This window comes from Rhodamnia argentea, chromosome 2 (genome assembly GCF_020921035.1).
Source record: "Rhodamnia argentea isolate NSW1041297 chromosome 2, ASM2092103v1, whole genome shotgun sequence".
In the NCBI taxonomy this organism is placed as follows: domain Eukaryota; kingdom Viridiplantae; phylum Streptophyta; class Magnoliopsida; order Myrtales; family Myrtaceae; genus Rhodamnia; species Rhodamnia argentea.
The window spans coordinates 2,467,586-2,490,285 of record NC_063151.1 but is presented as its reverse complement, the minus strand read 5'-3'; the positions used below and the strand labels follow the sequence as shown (position 1 = coordinate 2,490,285).

At 37.8% G+C, this 22,700-nt stretch overlaps 1 pseudogene; it reads left to right on the top strand.

Moving 5' to 3' along the window:
- The first annotated feature begins 3,668 nt into the window (after positions 1-3,668).
- On the top strand, positions 3,669-4,799 carry LOC115749828 (annotated as a pseudogene).
- The last annotated feature ends 17,901 nt before the right edge of the window (positions 4,800-22,700 follow it).

Below are 22,700 nucleotides of genomic sequence, written 5' to 3'. Positions count from 1 at the left end.
GGAACGATGTCGGTACGTGCACCATTCTCACCCCACCTCAAAACATTTCATTCTGTGTGTCGTAATGATGTGTGAAGCAAAGCAAAATCATAAAATTAATTGAAGCCTTTTGACTGACCCGTTTCTTTTCCTTTTTTCTTTTTATTATATGAAATTTTTGGCAGTTTGAGGGACCAAACAAATGAGGACCGCACATACAATATGAAAGGCTTCTTGTTAGAAGTAATACTTGTAGTCCGAATGACCAAATTTTGGGAGGAAAAAAAAAACGTGGCAATTGTACGCATTTATATAGGTAGAAAGAGTTGTTAATTCATGTTGTTTTTGGCGAAAGAGTTGTACTATGCAAACTAAACTATCATTTTATAACAGTTATTTAAATGTTTATATCGAATCTTAGACCATAAATTAAAGTGTTGGTTGTTTAAGCGACGGTGGATCTCATCTCGACGATTCCTTTCTGAAAGTCCTCTAGAGGGGAGGACTGAAGCTTTTCAGGGACGGCTCCAAACTTTCTAATCTCTTTAGAATTTTGTATAGAAGATTTTTCTTAACGGTCCTACGGTTACACTTTCTGTCCTGATTTTCTGATCGTTCTATTTTCTATTATATTTTAGATTTGACCACAACGGGAACTCTTGCATATTCTAATCCCATTTGCGAAATTAAAGTTCTACATGGATATCAGAGCTAGTGTGCATAAATTCATGGGAAGCTTGATTTTTAAATTGTTATAATTTGTTGCCCTGCTTAGTCTGACTTTTTGTTTTCATGCAGATGCCGAGAATGCGTCAAGATGTGTCGTTGCGTGTTCTGATAATTGCGGAAAGTCTTACAATAGTACCTCGGTTTCTAAGTTGAAGAATCAGAAGAATATATGAAGCAAATATGCTCTTTTGTGTTTAAAACAAAGAGATGTGGCATTAAATAAGAATTCAAAGACTATTGGAATTGCATATCTTTCTCAAGTTTTGTACTATTAAATAAATGTTGATAAGCAATAACAAAAGAGAATCATTCGAAAACAAAACAAACGTGAGGAGTGGTCAAAGAGTTGGCGATCCAAAAGTAGTTGGTAATTTAATGAGAAAATTGATGAGTCACTCAAATAAAGATTGATAAATTCATGCAGTCAATCAACATAGAATTAATATAGATGCATCCGAAATCCGATTCAAATCAAATATAGCACCTACCGGTACGAAGACTTAGTAAACTTCAAGGTTGGTAAGAAAGACAAACAAAAGTTGGTAGAAGATAAATAAAATATTGGTGAATTACAAACTACAGGAAAAGTTGGTAATTTTACAATAGTGTCGGACTATCCATAAATTAATGGAAAATCATGTGATAAGTAATTCTTTTAACCAATATTTTTACTCAACACTCATCAATTCTTTCAGAAATTCACTTACAGTGAAAAAATTTCATTTATGGAACAATAATATTATCCGCAAAAAAAAAAAAGAAAGGACAAAACATTCAAACTGCGGTGGTTTGTCCTGGTGACTTGGCTTTTAACAATCTGAGACAATTTAACTAAGATTGACAGGAGCAAAATCAGAAAAATAAACAGACAAAGGAAACAAAAAAGTTAACTAGACGAAAGTGAACACAGAGAGCAGAGAGATGGCTAAGGCAAGGCACCACGCGAGATCGACAGAGGGATGTGACGAGACGACATCGGTGAGATCGAGAGAGAGATGAGACGACCCACCTCTAAATCACGCCATATTAGATTAGCCTGATTGCCTTCACTAAGGCCCTCGATTCGTTGGGGTGTGGTTCATACTCTCCATTGACACGAAAACATTGGAGTCTCACTCCCCGATGAGTAGGCGGGGATTGCAGGGGCAGCATCGTCGAGCCACCAGATGAGTTAGGTATATCTTTTGAAAAGCAATTTTGGACTCCCGAAAAGCCCTGATTGAAAGAGTTGCTGGTCATTTGAAAGTTTTCTAAAGCGGTTTGAGCCCAAATCTTACGTACTCAAAATCCAAAACTGCTTTGTAAATTTTAATTATGTCAACACATTTTTTTTTTTTGTCTAATGTCAAATTCGTACTGAACTTGTTACAGAGTGTGTGTATAAAATCTTACTCGAATAGAAAATTGTGCGTTATATGAGAACCACAACCACAAAAGAGAGAGATTATTCCTTCCCTGAGGAGGTCCTCCAATCCCCAGACACTAAAAAGTGAAAAGAGGAACAAGAAAAGAAACGAATGGAGCACACGCTGACTTTCCCAATTCAAGGAAGTTTTTCACTGATTTCAGTTCCTTCCACAGGTGAAAAAATTTCCACAATGGCCTGAGAAAATCACTTGCTCTGTAGTGCAGCGCCGAGTAGCTGGGAAGGGCCAGAGGGACAAGTCGTAAACGTAATTTAATCAAGTTCTCAACTCACAGCTACAGGATCGGTTTCTTGACTAGCCTAAGGCTCGAGAATCATTGAGTTGGAACGTACAATTCAAACTCATGGATCACATGAAATGGGACTTCGCTTCGAGCTAAAAAGGGTTCGATTCTGTAGTTGAAGGTGTGTGTGATGATGATGTCGTACTCGATTAAGAGAGATCGATGTCAAAAATGAAAGGAAAACTACTTGGCTTGGGCTTAGTTCAACTTGAGCATGCACCCGCAATAAACTCTTGAACACCTCTTTAACTTGTTTTGTTGCACAGATCGCTTGTTTTGAGGGAAGAAGATTGTGATGAGGTTGGGCCAGATTTAAGACACCTGGACTCAGACTTAAGAGGCCAGATTTAGGGCCTCTTGATTTGGTTGCTAAGCTTCACACTCATCTACCCACTAACTGGAAATATTACTAGAACAGAAAAAAAATTATATCCCAATAGTTTCCAACTCCACATCTTGTGATCGTCCAAACAAGGATCTAATATTTCTGGCATTGTCCTATCTTGTGTCCTACGAGTTCGTTTCCTTCATTGATTTTCCCCCGTTATGGTCACAACATATATACATCCTTTTTGCTACTGATATCAAGAGAAGATCGCACGGTCTTTAGTATAAACTTATGGGGAGGCTTCGTTGCAGCGTAGGTTTTCCTCAAGGTCATAGAAAAAAAATAAAGAAATTGACGGTGGGTTGGAAACTCACAGTCCTTGAGATTGTAGGAAGACGTGGAATATCGGCCATGTACATCAATTAGTAAAATAGTGTAATTAATTAGAATTCAAAACTCGAGACCATGCACATGAACAATTCACGTGGATTTTCATATGGGACGAACTTTAGATTACTTACGTTAGCCGAAAAACACTTTTGATTAATGGAGTATATTCATTGAAATCTCCATATATGGAAAAAAATCTACCACTCATCCCTTGTATGAATATTGGCGTTACGTTATATAGCCTTACCACTTTATAAATGGGACATCCTAAGGAAGACTGCATAAATATTATTTAGAAAATTGAAGCAAGTTCAATGGTAATGAAGAAGCTCTCTTTCCCTTTCCTACTTCTCGTCTCTTTCGCTTTACTCATCACAACATACCGCACCAACGCAAGGGCACGGTCGTCCCGACATGGTTTCACTGCCCATTTCCTCCGCCGTGACCACATTCACACCTCAGCGAAGCTCCTGTGCAACGCTACGCCAATGCATTCCGACGCTCCTTTGTGAGGGCCCGATGCTGTTTCCACATGCACGTCCCTATCCCGCCATCATTCCACGTCGACACAGCTCAGTCTGAACTTGTCTCGGACGGCAGCAGCGAACATGTCATGAAGGTGACGATAGGGAGACCACCGTTCGACCTCTATGCCATAGTCGACACCGGTGGCAACCTCATTTGGGCTCAGTGCTTGCCCTGCGATCTGTGTTTCCCTCGGAAGAAGCCCAAGCATGACCCAAAATCATCTTCCACATACAGCAACGTCTCGGGCCCATCGCAGAAGCGCAACCTCCTGGGCTACACCTGGTGCCATCCTCCCGCCAGCACATGCAACTACACATACCGATACTCCGATTTATCCCTGGCGAGTGGTGTACTCGCGACGAAGACCTCGACTATTGCGTCCACCGTGGGACCACCGGTGATGCTCCCGAACGTAGTGTTTGGTTGCGGTCACTACAACATCGGCATCTTCACTGAGAACGATATGGGCATCGTCGGGCTCGATAAAGGCCCTGCCTCACTCATCTCGCAAATGGGATCATCGTACGGGGCAGGCGGTTTTCTCAGTGCCTGGTCCCTTTCCACTCCCCACCGACCATCACGAGCAAGATGATCTTTGGCAATGGCAGCGAGGTCTCAGGGCGCGGTACAGTCACAACCGCCCTAGTGGCTATGAAAGACTACCCCATCTTCTACTATGTGACCCTATACGGGATCAACGTTGGGAGCATCTACATGCCTTTTAACTCTTCGGGGGCGGGTGCCATCATGAAGGAGAACATGCTCCTCGACTCAGGGACGACTCAGATGTTGGTGCCTGCGGATTTCTACAACAGGTTGGAAGCGTAGGTGAAGAGGGCGGTGGACTTGCTGCCCATCGACGATCCTGAGCTGAGGCCGCAGCTATGCTACGGGAGGGACGTGCTAGCAAAGGGCCAATGCTAACAGTGCATTTCGATGGCAAGGCCGACGTCGAGTTAAAGCAGACAAGCACGTTCATTGAGGCTAAGGATGGCATACTTTGTTTCGCCATGAGTCCCAATTATGGTCCTTGGGGGCCGTTCGGCTACATTGCTCAGACTGATTATTTGATCGCCTGTTCGACCTCGATAAGGAAACTCTTTCTTTCAAGCCAATCGACTGCACCAAGTTGTGAACCCTCTTCTTTTCATTCTGTGATTATCCGGATGAATAAAATTGCTCATATCTAGAATATCATTCCCGAATCTACAGAATCTTGAGCATTTGATTCCTATTCATTAATTACTGGATTGTAAGCCTTTCTTCAGAGAGATATTTGTAAGCAGGTATTTCTAGTCCTTGATAAAAGAATGGCTCCCGCTAGCATGACAATCTAACAAGACTGTCATTATTTTTGATATCACGATTTTTCAATTAATGAGTGCTTTATGCAAAATATGTGGTGATGGTGTGTGGATTTACGGTTAGAAATAACCGACAAGCACTATCGACTGTCAAAGAAGCATTTTCCTAAAAGAATATCTCAAGAACAAGTGTGATGCACACTTGACATTATTAAGCAATTATTGTTTTCACGACAGTTTAGCTGATATTTCATGCTCACACACTATTTAAATGCTCAAAGATTACAACTTTGGAATTTGATATGTTTGCTCATGCGTTCTTTTGACTTATCAGATCCTTTTCTGTCTTCACTTCTCTTTTTTCCTGATTTCTTTGATTTTTAGTTTTTTTTTTCCTTTGGCTTTACCCTGTCGTCATTTAATAGGACTCATTTCTCGGTTTTATTCTCAATTCTGTTCCCCATGATTAGGAATGACTTAAAAAAAAAAAAAGCGTGCAGAAAATCTTGTTATTGAATAATGCTATGAATGTACTATTTTACTTCAGAGTGCAATTTTTGGTACTGATCATGCAAATGAAAAGACTATTGTCCCCGTTCAGTCTCTTCAATCAATTGCTGGAGTCTCTTAGCTCTTTTGATCCAAGTAATTTCAGGTTATGAGTCACATTCGGCCTGGATTAAATTTTCAGCAGTGCTTTGCAACTGCTGGGAGTCCTGATGTGACATTTGGACATAAAAAAAAAATGGCATATTCGCTGGGGTACCTTGGTAGTTCTGGTTTAATTTTTGCAGAGCCTTCTTATTTTCAAAGCATATATCTCCTGAAATGTTTATGTTTGGATGACAGTAAATTGTGAATTTGTTCATTCACTGAGCAAAAGTCAGTAGTCCATGAAACAACAAATGCTTTCATGTAACCAAAGGAGGTTAAAACGCGAGAGGTCTTACAACCTTCATCCATATGCAAAGGAGGTTAATTGCAGAGCCTTCTTTTAATGCTCTTTTTAACTTCCAACGACAGAAAGACACTATGCACGTGTGCCACGAAACAACCATGCAGCACACATAGCAAAAAAAAAGAAAAAAAGAAAATTAATTCCTACAGAAAACATTGTGGTTATACATATTTCTTTAGACAGGGGTTATATACGTATATAATTTTGTTATAAAGTGATTTTATATGAGCCTCACTCTAGGTCAAATCTCGATAAATTCAATGGAAGTAACTATTGCCCCCGAGCAGGGACAAAAGGGTCGATGCTCTTAAATGAGAAGGCCAATAACAATTCAAACTCTTCATTTTATCATTTTCCAAATATAAAGTCTTCCTTTTCAAGAACCAACAAACCCATATCAACAATACTCTCGCCTCTAGGCTTTCTTTTTCGGGTTCAAAACCCCAGAGAATAATCAGAATCTCAAAAGCAGGACAAGGAATATGAGTTTCAAGAGCTCGGAGAAAGCGATGTCAATGGTGACGATGATGGTGGTGCTGACGTTGTGCGTCCCACAGGTGCAATCCAATTGGCTATGCAGGCTCCGGTGCAAACTTGAATGTTCAGTTATCGACCCCTTTTATTTTTGTTATTTGACATGTCTTGAGAACAAATGCCGACACACGATCCCAAAGGGTGTCAGGTATTGCACACTTGGTTGTGTGATCTCTACATGTTCGGGCTTCGGGAGCGATGTCGGTACGTGCACAGTTCTCACACCCTCAAAACATTTCAGTCTGTGATTCTAATTATGTATGAAGCAAAGCGAAATCATAACTTTTTAATTGAAGCCTTTTGACTCACCTATTTCTTTTTCTTTATTGTATACTTCAATGAGAAATGTTTGCAATTTTGAGGGACGAAACAAATAAGGACCGCACACGGAAGAATTTACGAGATTTGGGACTCTCCATAAATTATGTGATTTGGGACTGAATTAACACAATTACAAAAAGTTTAAAAGGCCTCTTGCTAGAGAGGTAATAATTGTAACCCGAACCAAAACATTTTGGAAAACAAAAAACGTGGCAATTTTATGCGTTTATCTAGGTAGAGGAAGAAGAAGTCTAGATGATTCATGAAGTCAACACCGCAATTAGAGCTATGCCAACGACATTGGCATGTGACGTGTTATTGTTTGCAAACGAGTTGTGTAATGCAAACTAAACTATCATTTTATATTTTCTGATTATTCTATTTTCCATTATAATTTAGATTTGACCACAAGAGAACTCTGTATTTCCTAATACCATTTCCAAATTAAAGTTCTACATGAATATCGGAGCTGGTGTGCATAAATTTCATGAGAAACTTGATTATTAAATTGCCATAATTTGTTGCCCCGCTTAGTCTTGCTTTTTTGTTTTCAGGCAGATACCAAGAACACGTCAAGATGTGTGGATGTGTGTTCCGATAATTGCGGAAAGTCTTACAATAATACCTCGATAAAGTTGAAGAACCAGAAGAATATCTGAAGCAAATATGTTCTTTTGTGTTTAAAACAAAGAGATGAGGCATTGAATAAGAGTTCAGAGACTAGTAGTTCTACATATCTTTCTCAAATTTTGTACTGTTAAACAAATGTTGTTAGGGAATACCTCAAATTCGAGCGAGAGCGAGATGTGTCACTACAAGAAGAGTGCAAGCGTGTGGAGAGAGAAGAGAAAGGGTCTGAAAGGTACTTTGGTCTTTGTACGATAAAAGAGAGAGGAGTGGAATTACCCTCACTTTTATATAGATGTGAAGTTATTAACCTGTAACACTTGATTGCCACTGATGAGAAATTAACGGGCCCTTAATTGAAGAGAGAGAGAGAGAGAGAGAGAGAGAGAGAGAGAGAGAGAGAGATAAAGGCTTTGGTGAATCGGCAAAATGAAGTCTTCCATGTGTTGACCGAGATGCACTCTTTATGTCGAGCCCCAACTCCCGTAGTTTATGAGAGAAAGAAAGTAGTTAACATACTTTAGGCTCCATTTGTTTCGTGAAAAATGAAGTATTTTTGAGAAATATATTTCAGAAATATATTTTTAGAAAAATGATAATTTTTCCCGATGATTGGCTAAAACTTGAAAATGAATTAGAAAAATATTTTCCGTCGTTTGGCAAAGAAAATCAATTTCCTCCATGCACTCCTTTTAATAAATTTATACTATTGGTTCTTATTTTTTTCTTTTTAAAAAATTCGAATGTTTAATTACTTTTATTTTTTTCTTTTCTTTTCTTTTATTTTTTTAATTTTTAATTTTGCCTTCTTCTTCGGCCAGTCACCAGCAATTGACCGTAGACATGGCTCGAGCTTGCCAAATTCTAGCGAGGTTGAGGCTTGTCTCATCGGCCTTGAGTGAGGCCTCGTCACGCCTCGTCTGCGGGCCGACGGTTGGCGGGGAAGAAAGAAAAGAAAAAAAATTATAAAAAAATAAAAAAAATATTAGAAAGATAAGAGAATTTGAAAATAAAAAGAAAGAAAAGAAAAGAGAAAGAAAAAACAATTACAAAGTAAAGGAATGTAAAGGAGTTACATTTGTTTTTTCCATGAGAGGAGAATTTTTTCCTTAACTCGTTTATTTTACATGAAATGAACACCAAAAACTTTGAAAAATATTTTTATAGAAGTTATTTTCAGCAAGCGAAGGGAGTGAGTCTTAATATGCACTCTTTAATATTTTTCTCTCTATCAAATTAATCAATTTTAAGTACTTCCCAGTAAATGCATGACCATTAATGCTGTCATTACTTCCAATCATCGAAAGACCCCGATGCATGCATGCCACGAAATAGCCAGGCAGCAGACACAACAAAATAATTTGAATTCCTACGGGGAAATGTTGTGATTATATAAGTATATAACCTTGTTTTTAAAGTGAGTTTACTTTAGCCTCACTCTTGGCCAAATCTCAATTTCTTGTATGGAAATAGTTGCCACCAAGCAGGGACAAAAGGAATCGATGCTCTTAAATGGGGAGGCCATCAATGATTCAAATTCTTTCATTTTTCATTTTTCTGAATACAAAAGTCTACCTCTGTCAAGATTACCAAAAAAAAAAAAAAAAAAAACAGTCTACCTTTGTCAAACACCGATGAACCCATATCTACAATCCTCTCACTTTTAAAACTTCTTTTTGTTGGCTTCAAAAACCCTAGAGAACAATCACAATCTCGAAAGGAGGCCAAGCAATACGAGTTCCATAAGCTCGGAGAAAGCAATGCCAAAGGTGATAGTCAATTGATCATAATGGTGGTATCGATGCTGTTTGTTCCACATGAGCAATCCAAGTCCGCTTATTCGTGCACGGTTCTGTGCGAGCTTGAATGTGGAGCTGTCATTCCTAGGGAAGATTGCATTTTGAAATGTATTGCGAACAAATGCCAACCTCCGATCCCAGAAGGTGTCGGCTATTGCAGGCTTGGTTGTCTGATCCCTACAAGTTCGGGCTTCGGGAGTCACGTCGGTACGCGCACAATTCTCACCCCCCCTCAAAACATTTTAAAGATATGGGGTCTCTTCCGAATCCTAAAAATGGGCAATCTTTAGGGACGAGGCATCTTGTTGGAGGAAGGAATTGTAAATAGAATACCTAATTTTTTTTATATATAAAAAGTGTCAATTTTACGCAGGTAGCAAGGTAGAAGGCTAGATAATTTATGACGCCGGCGCCCCAATTAGAGCTCTTTCGACAATCTTAGCTTGTGACGTGTTAATTCATGTTTTTTCGCAAAAGAGTTGTATTATACAAAAGAAACTGTCATCGCAAAATGGTTAATTAAATGTTTATTTTCCGATCTTAGACAATAAATAGAATTAACCAGCCATAGGCTTTGCCTCTAAAGGCTATTCAACACGGTCAGCCGTCCCGATTGGCTACTGGCGACGGTTGGTCCGTCATTAAAAACTTCTCTGGGGGACGGGATGCCCATTCCTACAAGGCCTTGTTGAAAGTCCTTAAGAGGGATGAGGACTGAAGCTTTTTAGGGACGGGTCCAAACTATTTCAGGGGCTACAAAAACCCTTCTTAAAACCTTAGGGCGCCGCATGGAAACATTTCTATTTTAGAAATCAGCTTCTGGGTAGAAGTTAACTTTTCTATTTTTGCTTATGAGCAGAAGTTTTTTTTTTTTTTTGGTAAGGACTTATGGGCGGAAGTTGATTTTTCTACTTTTGGAGAATAGTTAATTTTTTTTTACTTTTTAAAATGACTCCAAAACTACTTTTGGAGGAAAAACAAAATGCTCTAGAATTAGAAAAAATGAAATTGCGTAACCAAATGGATTTCTGCTCTAGAAGTTACGTTACCAAACGGATTTCTACTCCAGAAGCACTTCATAAGCAGAAATTCTATTCTTGAATTGTTGTCATGCGTGCCCTTATAGTAGTCTTGCTGTCAATTTTCTTTTAAATTATGTTCAGAAGATCTTTCTTTAATGGTAAAGGTCATACAGTTAGACACTGTCCTGATTTTCTGATAATTTTGTTTTACATTATATTGTAGATTTGACCACAATCGGATCTCTGTATTTCCGAATACCGGTTTGCGAATAAAACTTCTACATGAATATCAGAGCTAGTGTGCGTAAGTTTCATTAGAAACTGGATCTTTAATTTGCTTTAACATGTTGCCCGCTTGGTCTTTCCTTTTTGTTTTCATGCAGATGCCAAGAACGCGTCAAGATGTGCGGATGCGTGCTCTGATAATTGCGGAAAGTACTACAATGGTACCTCTGTTTCAAATTTGAAGAGCCAGAAAGATATTTGAAGCAAATATGTTGTTCTGTGTTAAAATAAAGAGACGTTGCATTTAATAAGAGTTCAAAGACTATTAGTTTTACACATCTTTCTCAAGATTTGTGCTGTTAAACAAATATTGCTAAGTAACAACAAAAGCGAATTATTAAAAAACAGAACAAACGTCAATGATTAATCATAAAGTTGGTAATCCAAAACTAGATGGTAATTTAATCGAAAAAATTGACGAGTTGCTCTTGATAAAATCTAGATAAGAGTTGGTAAATTTGATAATAAAAAAAGGCAAAATAAGAGTTGGTAGAAGATAAATAGCCACACCACTCAAAGCAACTTCATCTGGAAATGATTGATAAAGTATAAGCTATAAAAGAAGTTGGTAATTTCGCAATAGTATCGGCAAACTATCAATAAGTTACCGAAAAATCTTGTGATTATTACTTCTTTTTCACCAATAGTTTACTCGTCATATATAGATTTATTTCAAAAATCTACTAGCACTGAAATTAAGAAATAGAACAGTGAAATCATCCAGTGAAAAAAGGACAAAACTGTTGACTTGTCTTGGCTTATCCCGCCGACCTGGCTAGTTAAGCCTTCTTCCCCTTGGTTCAGTTCTTCCTTCACGCGGGAGCCTGTATATGCGAGTCACAGCCCATCCGAGGAGAGGAGAGATCAACGATGAAGCTACTTCCTAACTAAAAGAGAAAGGACAAGACCACAATTCATACATGTTGTAATGGTCCATAATTAATTTTACTAACAATGTAAGATACATAAAACTGATTTCTCTTCACAATTATTGAATTGTATATGAGTGGATCCAATGGCCTAGTTTAGGCTATCTACGTCCAAAGGAATTTAATATATTTTATTTGTGAAGTCCAGCTATTTATAAATCATCAAATTAATTTTGTCACTTCATTGGGCCTTGACTCGCTCTAGGAAATGAAGAAGAAGAAAGTGTCAGTTGAACTAATTTGGCAAAAAGGAATTACAATTAGGACTAAATTGGTAGAAGTGCAATAAGTTTGGGATTTTTTATGTAAATTTCTCTTAATAAATTTTATTGAGACAGATAGTGAAGAAACAAAACAATGAAACCGGTTCACATGCACTTCAAACACGTACCTTAGACTGGATAGAGACGGTCCTTTGTAATTTTGGCATTGTCTGGCTGAAATTTCTCTGGACATTAATAGCTATGAATTTGAAGACAAATACATAATGCTGTCTTTATTTGCAACGACTAATGGTTACGTCCAGAAAAGTTAGCACTATGCATATGCCCCACGAATTGGCCATGCAGCACAAGATAACAACTCAACAAATCCTTCCTAGAAAAGCTAGTGTTGCCTGAACCTAATGGTCCGAAGGGGGTTTCGTTATGTGTCATCTTGACAGAAAAGCTTCAAATTTAACGTTTCAAACTGAAATTATTCCAGTTCTATTTGAACATGGGATCATACAATCACCACCACATATATAGTTGTATTTTGAACAAATTGAAGTCATTGAAGGCATAATGATATATGTATTACAAGAGAATTCGATATAAAAAGACTATTCATTCTAAGCACGAATTTATTAATCGAAGCTTAACAGGTGTCCTAAGTGAGTCTTAATTATGTTTATATTCTTCTACTATTCTACAATAAGTTAAATTTATGGTAGGTCTACTAACTGTATGAATCGCTTTCATTCTGTCTGTTCAAATTAAAAATTGTTTCCAAAGGATATGCGGGATAACTTATGACGCCCTAGATTGCAACGCGTGTCCTTTCCAAATGCATGCCTATTTGCTACAATTAAGCTTGGCTCCAAAATAGTTGATTGCTTAATTAGAAAAAACTTTTGTATGTTTCTAAACTAAAAGTTTACAATTTCTTGTAGCGGTTGGTAAATTTAAGGCATTAGTAAGAAAGATAAATAAATATACCAAATGAGATCATTTCTAGAATATATTTAATGAGCCTTAGTGGGGAACTCTTCTATCACTTTCTTTATGAAAAAATCTACCCGTTTGAGCACTTTCAAATAACTAATAAGTCCATGAACTTTGATGCTGACTTTATTTCCAATGACTAACGGTAACTGCTAGTAAAGTTAGCACTATGCATTTGCGCCAGGAAAGCCATGCAACATAAGAAAACAAAATAACAATTACTTCCTATGCAAAAGTGAGAAGTTATTTTTTAAGGTTTAAAACTGAGATTATTCCAGTTCTTATTGACTAGCTATCTTCTATGAAAAGACGTTTTGATCATGGTATTTATTATCACCACCACACATATAATTGTATCTTCAGTAAATTTTTCATGGGTTGAGATTTTTCCGATGTCCGATAGCTTTTGTTGATAACTTTAGTTAAAACTAACTATAGAATGGAAAAAGAAGCACGAAAACAATTATGTCAAATATTATTTCGTTTGCAAAAACCATGGAATATAGAATTAATTTTAGGGGTTGACTGAAAGCAAGCATTTACTAAGTGTATCGAAACACATCACATTTTCAAAAGAACAATTTTGGTATAATAATACTATAAAACTAGTGTCGACATGTTTTTTCCCTAAAAATGTGGTATTTTCAGTGCTTTAATGGCTACAAAGGAAGATGTTGCAAAAGTTGCCGCTGATTCAATGTAAGTCAGGATTTGCCTTCTTTTAGCAATGTTTTCTCGCACAGAAACACAATATTATTGTTAAAAATAGAATTAATCTCTTGATTTGAAATTAAATGCAGACTTACAATGTGGTCAATCACGATGAAAAGGCGCTGGATGGGTTTTATGACGTGTATGGCATCAAATCAGACGTAGTTGCACAAGGAAAGATGCCATTCTTTGTGGATCTTCAAGCTCTATCTTTTGTGACAAAAAAAAAAAAACTATATCTTTTATTGGTGACGTTGATTTCGAAGTGATAACAATGCATAAATTGTTTGTTATTCTGTATATTTTTCTGATGGGTTGAAGGCAAACGTTGCCGCGGCATTCGCGAGAATGACGATGGAGGATTTAAGAAAGATCCTGCCAGGCGAGTGTTACCATACAATCATGGATGAATTATCACCTTGTAAACTGAAATAGAGACCAGCGCAACAACAACAAAAAGACTACGAATAGAAATAAGGCCTGTGCAAAGCATGTGCAATTATCGTGCGATGGACGTGCAACTTACATGTATGAACACGCACTTATTATTAGAAGAGATATTACCTTTCTGAATAAATTTAGTAAAGCGTGATGGTTTAACGTATTACAAGGGGAATTCGATATCAAAAGGTTATTTTATAAAAGACAACTCTATTAATTGGAGCATAATAGGTTTCCAAGTAAGGCATATGTATGTAGAGGTGTCAATATGAGTATTTGATTCATTTCTTAACTCACTTTTATTTACTCGGGTCACATATGAGTTTAGTAGATTTTTATTTTTTTGGTCGAAGGTTTAGTAAATTTAAAAAATGAGTCAAATATAGATTTAGGCCTATAAAATGTGTTCAAATATGGGTTTCAACTTAACTCATTTTTGAAGCATTTATGACTCGTGGCCTGTAGCATCCCAAGCATCATTTGTAAATGGGCCTAAATTTTATTAGTTTATATATATTTTTTATTTTTTTAATAAGTAAAAGAAAGAAAAAAATGAAAATAAAAAAGTAAAAGCTATTTTGGAACGCTGCCACAATCATTGCAGCCCACAACCGTCTGCCGCCGACTATCGACTGCTGGCTGCCGGCTGCCTGCCACCGCCGGCCGCCACTGCCACCTGCTGGAGAGGATGACCCAACATGAATGGAATGTTTCATGCAGCCATAAAAGAAAACCCACTTCTGTGTTTCTCAAAGTACTTGCTCAAAATGGCTTCTGCAAGTACATGGACATGAGTGGCGCAAAAAAAAAAAAAAATAGTACATGGACATGTCCTGAAGAGTCGAGAACCGATCCACATGAAATTGTCCTTGCGCAAACACGTCGTCCAAGAAGTCATCTATTGAACGGAACTGGAAATCGAGGGTCTTCTCCCACTCGTCCCATTTCGTCTCGCTCTGCACTTCCTTCTCGCATGACGAGTTCGGAGACACCACGTGCTCGGAGCAGGTAGAATCCGTGTGCAGCTTTGGCATCGACTCTGACGAGTCCATGTACATGTGATCCGTAGTCGTCGGCGAATGACCATAATGGGGAGGAGTGTACGGGTTGTAGGAAATGCAGACAAAGCCGCAGATTGTTGGGCAGCGGCGCTAAAGCCGCACAGTGGTGGCAAGCGGCGGAGACACGCTTAGGGGGTGGCGGTGGCGGGCGGCGGCGGCGGGCGATGGCGGGGGCAATGGTGGGCTACCGGCAGGTAATAGTAAAAACTAATCTTTATAAAAATTAAAAAAATTTCAATTGCACGAAAGTGTTTTAACAATATCATTTTTTTAATAAATTATATGAAACAAATATTCATGGTTTGGTTAAATATAGAAGTGTTTAAGTAATAATGATCGGATCGGGTATGGGTTGGATCGTTTATGGGTTGTTAAATTTGTACTATATGAAAATGAATCAAAACGGATTAAATGTGTCAATATGGGTCAGACTATATTCGGCTCGACCCAAATCTGACCCGACTCGACCCACCCGTTTGACACCTCCTTGTAATCTATAATAGATCAAATCTATGGTAGATTTAATTTTTGTATGATGAGGTCAGACCAATTTTCATTCTGTCCATTAACACAAAAATTATTCCTAAAGGAGATGATGAGGTCCAACCGTGTATGACGTTGTCCAATTATAAAATGCTTAGATTTGGACCACCCACTTGGTAAAAGAACTTAACATCGTCGAGTACAAATTCCAATCACCATTTAATGGGACAAACGTAATGAACACTCTTAAAAGTAATCAACACTCTGATAGAAAAGTAAGTAAATTTAAGTAGATAATATTGGTAAACAACTCAAATGAGTGTCAATAACCCAAAACTTAATTGACAATTTTGATAGATAAAAAGTTGGTGTATATCACACAGAGAGAAGCTAGTAAGATGAATGGATGCATCTTTTGATGGAAAAATTGTCTAAAAAGTCATAAAGTTATTGTACGGCGGCCAACTCAATCCTAAACCTTTTGATTGTATCAAATTAGTCATAAACCTTTTGACGATTTGCCAATTTAGTCCAAAACCTTTCAATTATACCAGTTTAGTCTTATATTCTTTAACCATTTGCCAATTCAGTCGTAATCTTTTTTACAATTTGTTAGTGCAATCCTTTCGGTCAATTACCCGAATAATAGTTTTAGAACTAAATTGACAAATTGTCAAGAGTTTTATGATTATATTTGCACAATCTAAATGTTTAGGACTAAATTAACAAATTATCAAATAGTTTAGGACTAAATTAGGCACAACTGAAAGGTTTAGGACTGAATAGGCCGCCGATGTACAATAGATTTAGAAATTTTTGGATAATTATCCCAAGTGATAATTGTGAAAAGTGTTATAAAACTGTTAACTAGAGAGATAAGCGTCACTGCAAGAGTCCAAGCGTGTGGAGAGGGAAGAGAAAAGGGTTTGAGAGTTAAATCATTTATGGCGCTTAATATTTTTGTTTTCTCTATGGAACTAACCATTTTTAAGCATGCTCTGTTTACTTCCAAGGCGATGCATGTGCGCCACGAAATAGCCATGCAGCAGAGACAACAAAATTGGTTGAACTCCCATAGACATCGTACATATTCCTTCAGAAGGGAGCCCACACTTTTAGGACTATCATTTACTGAGAGAGGTTTCAAAGAATGGATTATATGTATGTTATAAACTAATTATGAAGTGATTTTATCTTAGCCACACTCTTGGTCAAATCTCAACATCGTACATAAAATTACTATTGCCGCCGACCGGGGGAAAGTAGTCAATGATCTTAAATGAGAAGGCCATAAATGATTCAAACGTCCTTTGTTTTTTTTTTTTTGGGTCATTTTCCAAAATATAAAGTCTACCTTTTCAAGAACCTAACATACTCATATTGAAAATGATAACGAGGTGAGGCCTTTATTTGAAATAGACATGACCACTTCAGGCTCTTATTTGAAAAAATAATGACACTTCGGGCATACAACAAAGTACAGCAAAAGGACTACCAATCATCACTTAATTGAAAACAAATCAATAGCAAGAGCTTTCCTAAATTAGTAGTGCTAATGCTCGTGCTCGTGGCCATGATGGCATCGCAGGCATCAACAGTCGAGGCAGAATCGCTTTTGTGTAAAATGCTCTGTGCAGTGGCTTGTGTAGTTGCCCGCAACCTAGAGCTACGCTTTGTCAAGGGCCAGAGAAAATGCACCGGTGCTTCAGAGATTGAGACACCCGAAGGCCAATGCAACCTTTCATTGCGGGGTTTTCAAATGTTTCGGACCCCGTCCTAGTACAAAAGCAAAACCTTCAACTTTTAAAAATAGAAAATATGTCTTTTTTCTTCATTCATCAAATACGGTCGGCAGAAATTTAGATTCAAAGATAAGTGGTCTTGAAACTGCGAACGATCCAATGTCCTCATAAATATGGACAATAGACTATATTTCAATGGGTAGATGTTCGAAGAATTATATTGCAATGGAATCATTCATGATCCTTATTTTGATGTCTCTACATCATTTGAAGCCGTTCTTGATAGTAAATCACATTGTTTTGTGTACATAATCAGCAAAACTGAAAAGGCCACACCCGAGGCTGTGTTTATAAGCTTATGCTCCAAAGAGGAATAAGGCATAATAACTCCGCAAATAGCTGCCTGGTATGCCAATGGGAGGCCAGTGCTCATACCAAAGTGAAAATCGCCTCTCTGTCTGATCATTAGACTGCTCGTAAAAGCAAGAAATACTTCTGCTGTTTTGTGGAATAAAACTCTAGGTACATTTAGGATCCATTTGCCATCAATCACGTGGGTTCCGCATGATTAATTGTGCAAAGGGGCTTGGTCTACATATCTATAGACCATCTAATAATTTTTTTTGGGGCATCAAATCCTTGGTTTCTACGTTTGGAGTCTTGTGTCAAAGCTTTGAACGGCATCGATCTGATTTTTGAAACTTAATGTTCACATTTTGTCGATAATAAGAAATGTTTTTCTTGACTTAATTTTTTAAAGAAACAAAGGATGAAAAACCAGCAAAAAATGCACCCTTAGGGTAGGTGGATGTAGATTAATTGTTGACTCATGCAAAAATTAGCACATGAGGTTAAGTTGAAGACTGAAGTTCAACGAGTAACAAAAAAATGATTATTGCCCTATTCTCCCTAGTTGCAATTTACCAATTAAAAATCCTTTTAATTATCTACTTTTATTATATTCCAACATTCAGAAACGTATAACATGGGCTGTTATGAATTCATGCTCGGAAGGTTGCAAGAAATCTTAGCCACTCAAGAGTTCACAGGACTGCATTTGCAATTGAAGCAAAATAATAATTTGTATTCCTTGAGAAGAATCTAGGGGGACAAATCACAAAAATTAATTCAAACTGCGCATTACTTCGCTAAGAAATTGTCGTTCACCCAATTAACTGTCAATGGGCTTCTTAAAATGAATCCCATTGCAGGGAGATGGTATCAATAATAGAGATTTGCTGACTTGGCCATTAGGACACATCAAACTTGAAAGTTTAATTTCAATGGAATTAAATGTTTAGCTTGGTCCTGAAAACGGGATTTTAGGCCTCAACCTAAAAAATTAACATTTTTTTGGGGCAGTGTTCGCTAGGTTGGAACATGACTCCGGATAGGATAACTTTTAAACTATGCGATGCTTCGGGCAACGGAAACTCCGAACATTTTGTGGGTTATCTTCTACACCACCGTGAAGGACATCTTCTTCCTCACCATCACGAACACCATCGTTAGCGAAGATTCAATTTTCAACCTCTGTACAACAGTGACCGCTCCTAGCCCACCATCTTTGTCATCTTCAACTGCCCGAACATCTTCACTGGGCTCGGGAAATGTCAACTCCTCTTCTTTGCCCTCGCCACCTCCAACACTTCCACGCCTCCAAGCGGGTTCCAAGTCACCACCACTGACCTCGACTTCCTCTCGTAGCCCTCCTCTCCACTGCTACCTCATCAGATTCACCTTTGGTCGTGCGTTCCGCAACTTCAGCTCCAGCTCTCTTGCTCTTATCTCTGCTAACAAAACAAAATACGGCAGCCCATAATTAGTTCATTTTCTTCTTATTCCGGTGGCTCGGTTTAAACAAAATTAAATGGCCTGTTATGTGTGTAATGCGTTGTCTCTCTTTATAGTTAGAAATGAGTGTTGGGAGTGCGAAGCAAAATTCGATAATTTCACCAAAGAAGATTGTGTTGGGACTTTGAACTCCAAGTCTCATAAGAGGTGAATAAGAGTGAAGGATGGAGAATCTCACGTAGGAAAAATAGAAGTGAAGAGATGGATTTAAATATTGAAACCTCACAAATGAGTTTGGGTCTCAAGGGGCACCCCACTTTTGTAGAAGGGAAGAGGACATATGCAAAGCTAGGTCGGCCCGCACGCGCACTGTCGCCGGCCCGCTCGGTTCGGGCCCCCGCGTTCCTATTTCTTTTTTTTTTTTTTTTACTTTTTCGAACGGACATGTTTGTATGGAAACATTTTCATATTCGAATAGACACGTTGGTTTGAAATTTTTCTTTGAACAAACATGTTCATTGAAAGATATCTGTTCGGATTCGTGACTCTTCATAATGTAACCTCTTCACTACCATTTTGTGACTCTTCATTTTATTGGAAGATGTCTATTCGATTTTGTAACTATTCATTCGTTTGAAAGAGAACTGTTTGGATTAGTGATTCTTCGTTCTTAACCTTTAGTTTGTGACTCTCCGCATCATTGTCTATAAATAAAGCATTGACCATCGCATTAAAATAGTACTGCCATTTTCGTCATTCATTTTTCATTATTCATCATTTGTGCGATTATTCTACGAAGTGTGTTTAAAGGTTTCCTTTGAAGAAGTACCGCTTTAGAGGAAAAGGTGATCCGTTCTATCTTGGGAGGCAATTGTTCAACAACCTTGGGTACCAATTGAGGGAACAAATTTGTCTTAAGGACACAACGTCATTTCGTTGGGCTCGGATCATTCCTCTACATTTAGATTACTCATTTGCATTTGGTTTCAGATTTGTCGATCAACGTTATTCTACATATACGAACACTTATAGGCGACAACAGATTGCCAAGAGGGAGTGCATGCAAACCGAGAGAGAGGGAGAGAGAGAGGTGGCCGAATGGTGAGGGAGAGAGAAGAGAGAAGGAGAGAGAGATTATCTTCAAATGGCATCTTGAACAAGCCCATCTTCAAGATAAGAACCCCTCATAATGACTTACCTCAAAAGTCTTCCATCATAATGGTTTCTTTTCTTTGGTTAATAAAACAAAAAGGGTATTTTGGTCATTTCACAAGATAGAGGCATTTTGGTAATTTCACAAAGTATAGTATGAAGTACTATACGTGTAGGGCTAATATTTTGTACAAATTCGTATAAATTAGAATTGGGCTCAAAAGAATAGAGTTTGGGCTTTAGTAAGCCCACTTAGCTTGCTCTTGGGCCTAGATGGCCGAAACTCACTTGGGTTTGAGGTCCAATTTGTCCTCATCCGGCCTGTTCCTTTGTAGGCTCCAAATCTTGGCTCGTTGATCCTTAAATTGAGAGTCTTGAAAAAATTGATAAATTAGTATCTCAATGAAGCGATGTCCAAAAGTTTAGTCATAAGATTCTCGAAGATTCGATACCCATATTCATATTATAATCCATGGTTAATCGTCAATCGATCGCAACTATAATTCATCTCGAGCTAATGGGCGGCTTCCGGGAGTTACGCGTACTCAACCCGTAGTTGATTCGATATCAATCTACGTTTAAGCTTTCTCAAACCATAGACGACCTCGGTTGTCATGTAATTGCGAGTGGTCAATCACTAGTTCCTATTTACTTGATCATTAGGAATCGGTTGAGGATCATTCGCAATCCATATAACGGTCAAGCGGATTCACTCGCGATCCGATTGTATACTATTATCGAAACGTTCTATAGCCATTCCTTGATTGGTCCTTAATGGCTCAAAATTATTTCTCATCAATTCTTATGGTCGAACCGTCGCCCCATGGTTGAGTTCTCGTGTCGAGCGTATTTAATTCCTTAATAGCCTTTCCCCCTTTTGATTAGCTTCTCATGAGTGATCATTTCGGAGCGAGAATTACTAACGATGCATTGATTAAAATCGTTATTTCATTACATTCTGAATAGGGTCACAATCCCATACACTCACTTTCAAGTTGAATCGGGAAAAAAAAAATCCGACTCCAATTTCCAATTCAAACGTGGAGATGAGACTTGATTTTCTCCTTGGCGATCAAATCAATTGTTTGAGAATGTTAGATAACGTTTTGTCCTTTTCATTTAACGATGAATCCCCTAATTCAAATGGAGGATTGAACCAAAGTAACCATATATAAGTTGCTAAAAAAATCAGCACATAAGCTAATAAGGAACATTATCCTTGCGTATGTAGAAACGGGCAAGACGCACTTAATGCTTACATGTATTTAAGGTACAAAATATCCAATGATTCATAGAAAAACCTAAACTAGGAAAATGCAATGAAATAACTTTCCTAAGCTACGGTCTCAATACAAGGAAAGTTAAAATGAAGGACGCAATTGTTGGTAATAATGCCAATGCTGATTCCTTTTTAGAGTTATATGTATGAGTATAAATTCATACTTACGTGCAAACTTATTACGTTGGGGAACTTATTTTGGCTTCACAAGAAGAAAACCAGAGTGTTCTTCGAGGAGAGAGCAAAACATGAGCTCCAAAAATTTGAAGAAGATGATGTCGATAGTGATGGTGATGGTGATGATGTGGTGGGCACCCAAGGTGGAATCCGAACCTAACTTGGGTTTGCCATGCCCCGTAAAGTGCCACCTTAAATGTCTGTTACATATTCCCTTTCTCGACTGTTATATCCCATGTCTTAAGGCCTGCCCTATCAAGGCAACTCTGCGTCATTGCAACACCGGTTGTGTCGCATCGACATGTCTCGACCTTAAAGGCGGTGCTGGTTAGTGCCTCTATTTTTTCCTCTCTTGCATTTATCTATGTTCAATAATGAAAATGATAAATTGATCTATGATATCTCTCTAACCCATTCGAATCCATTACTTACAACCATTGTCCTTGAGAGTTCTCATGAAAAAACAAAAAAACAAAAAAACCAAATAATCTCATTTAAATTCATCTCTCTAATCAATTGAAATTTGGCATGTAGTTTTAATTAGTCAGATCTAGTGATGAAGCGCACGAAAGCTTTTTCAAAATTTCTTGATTTTTTCTTGGAAGTTTCTCTTTGATGGTCTTTTTGTATTTTAATCTAGACTAGCAAGGAGCACAAACTTTTGCATGCGGAAGAAATAGAAAAGATAAATTAATTAGGCACATACAATTTTTTTTAGATATTTGACCTATACGGGGAGATGAATTAGCTTTTTCGGGCAACAAAATAGATCTTAATTACGCAAAACGAAGAATATATAAGCATAATTTTGGAAAACGCGAGAGATTAACCCTTCAAATGACGATTGTATCCATCGTTCACTTTCTATGGAATTCTGCAGAAAAAAATTTGAAGTTGAAACCATTTTCTGAATTTATGGCATTGTATAGCTAGAGAGATTGATTTGGGTGTTCAAATTGCTTTTAGAAATCGAATTTTCTGAATTTACGGTATTAAATTTTTTTTCCTCCGATCTAGTATCTTGCATACATATTGCCAAAAGATTGAGTAATTCTATTCTTGATAATTGTCTCTATCATTATTCCCTGAACCATCCCCTTTCTATTCTATTGCAGACCCTAAGAAAGCGAAAACATGTGCAGAGGCATGTTCCAAGGATTGCGAGAAGTTGTTCAATAGCATTTCGAAGTCGGAGAGTGGGAAAAGTAAATA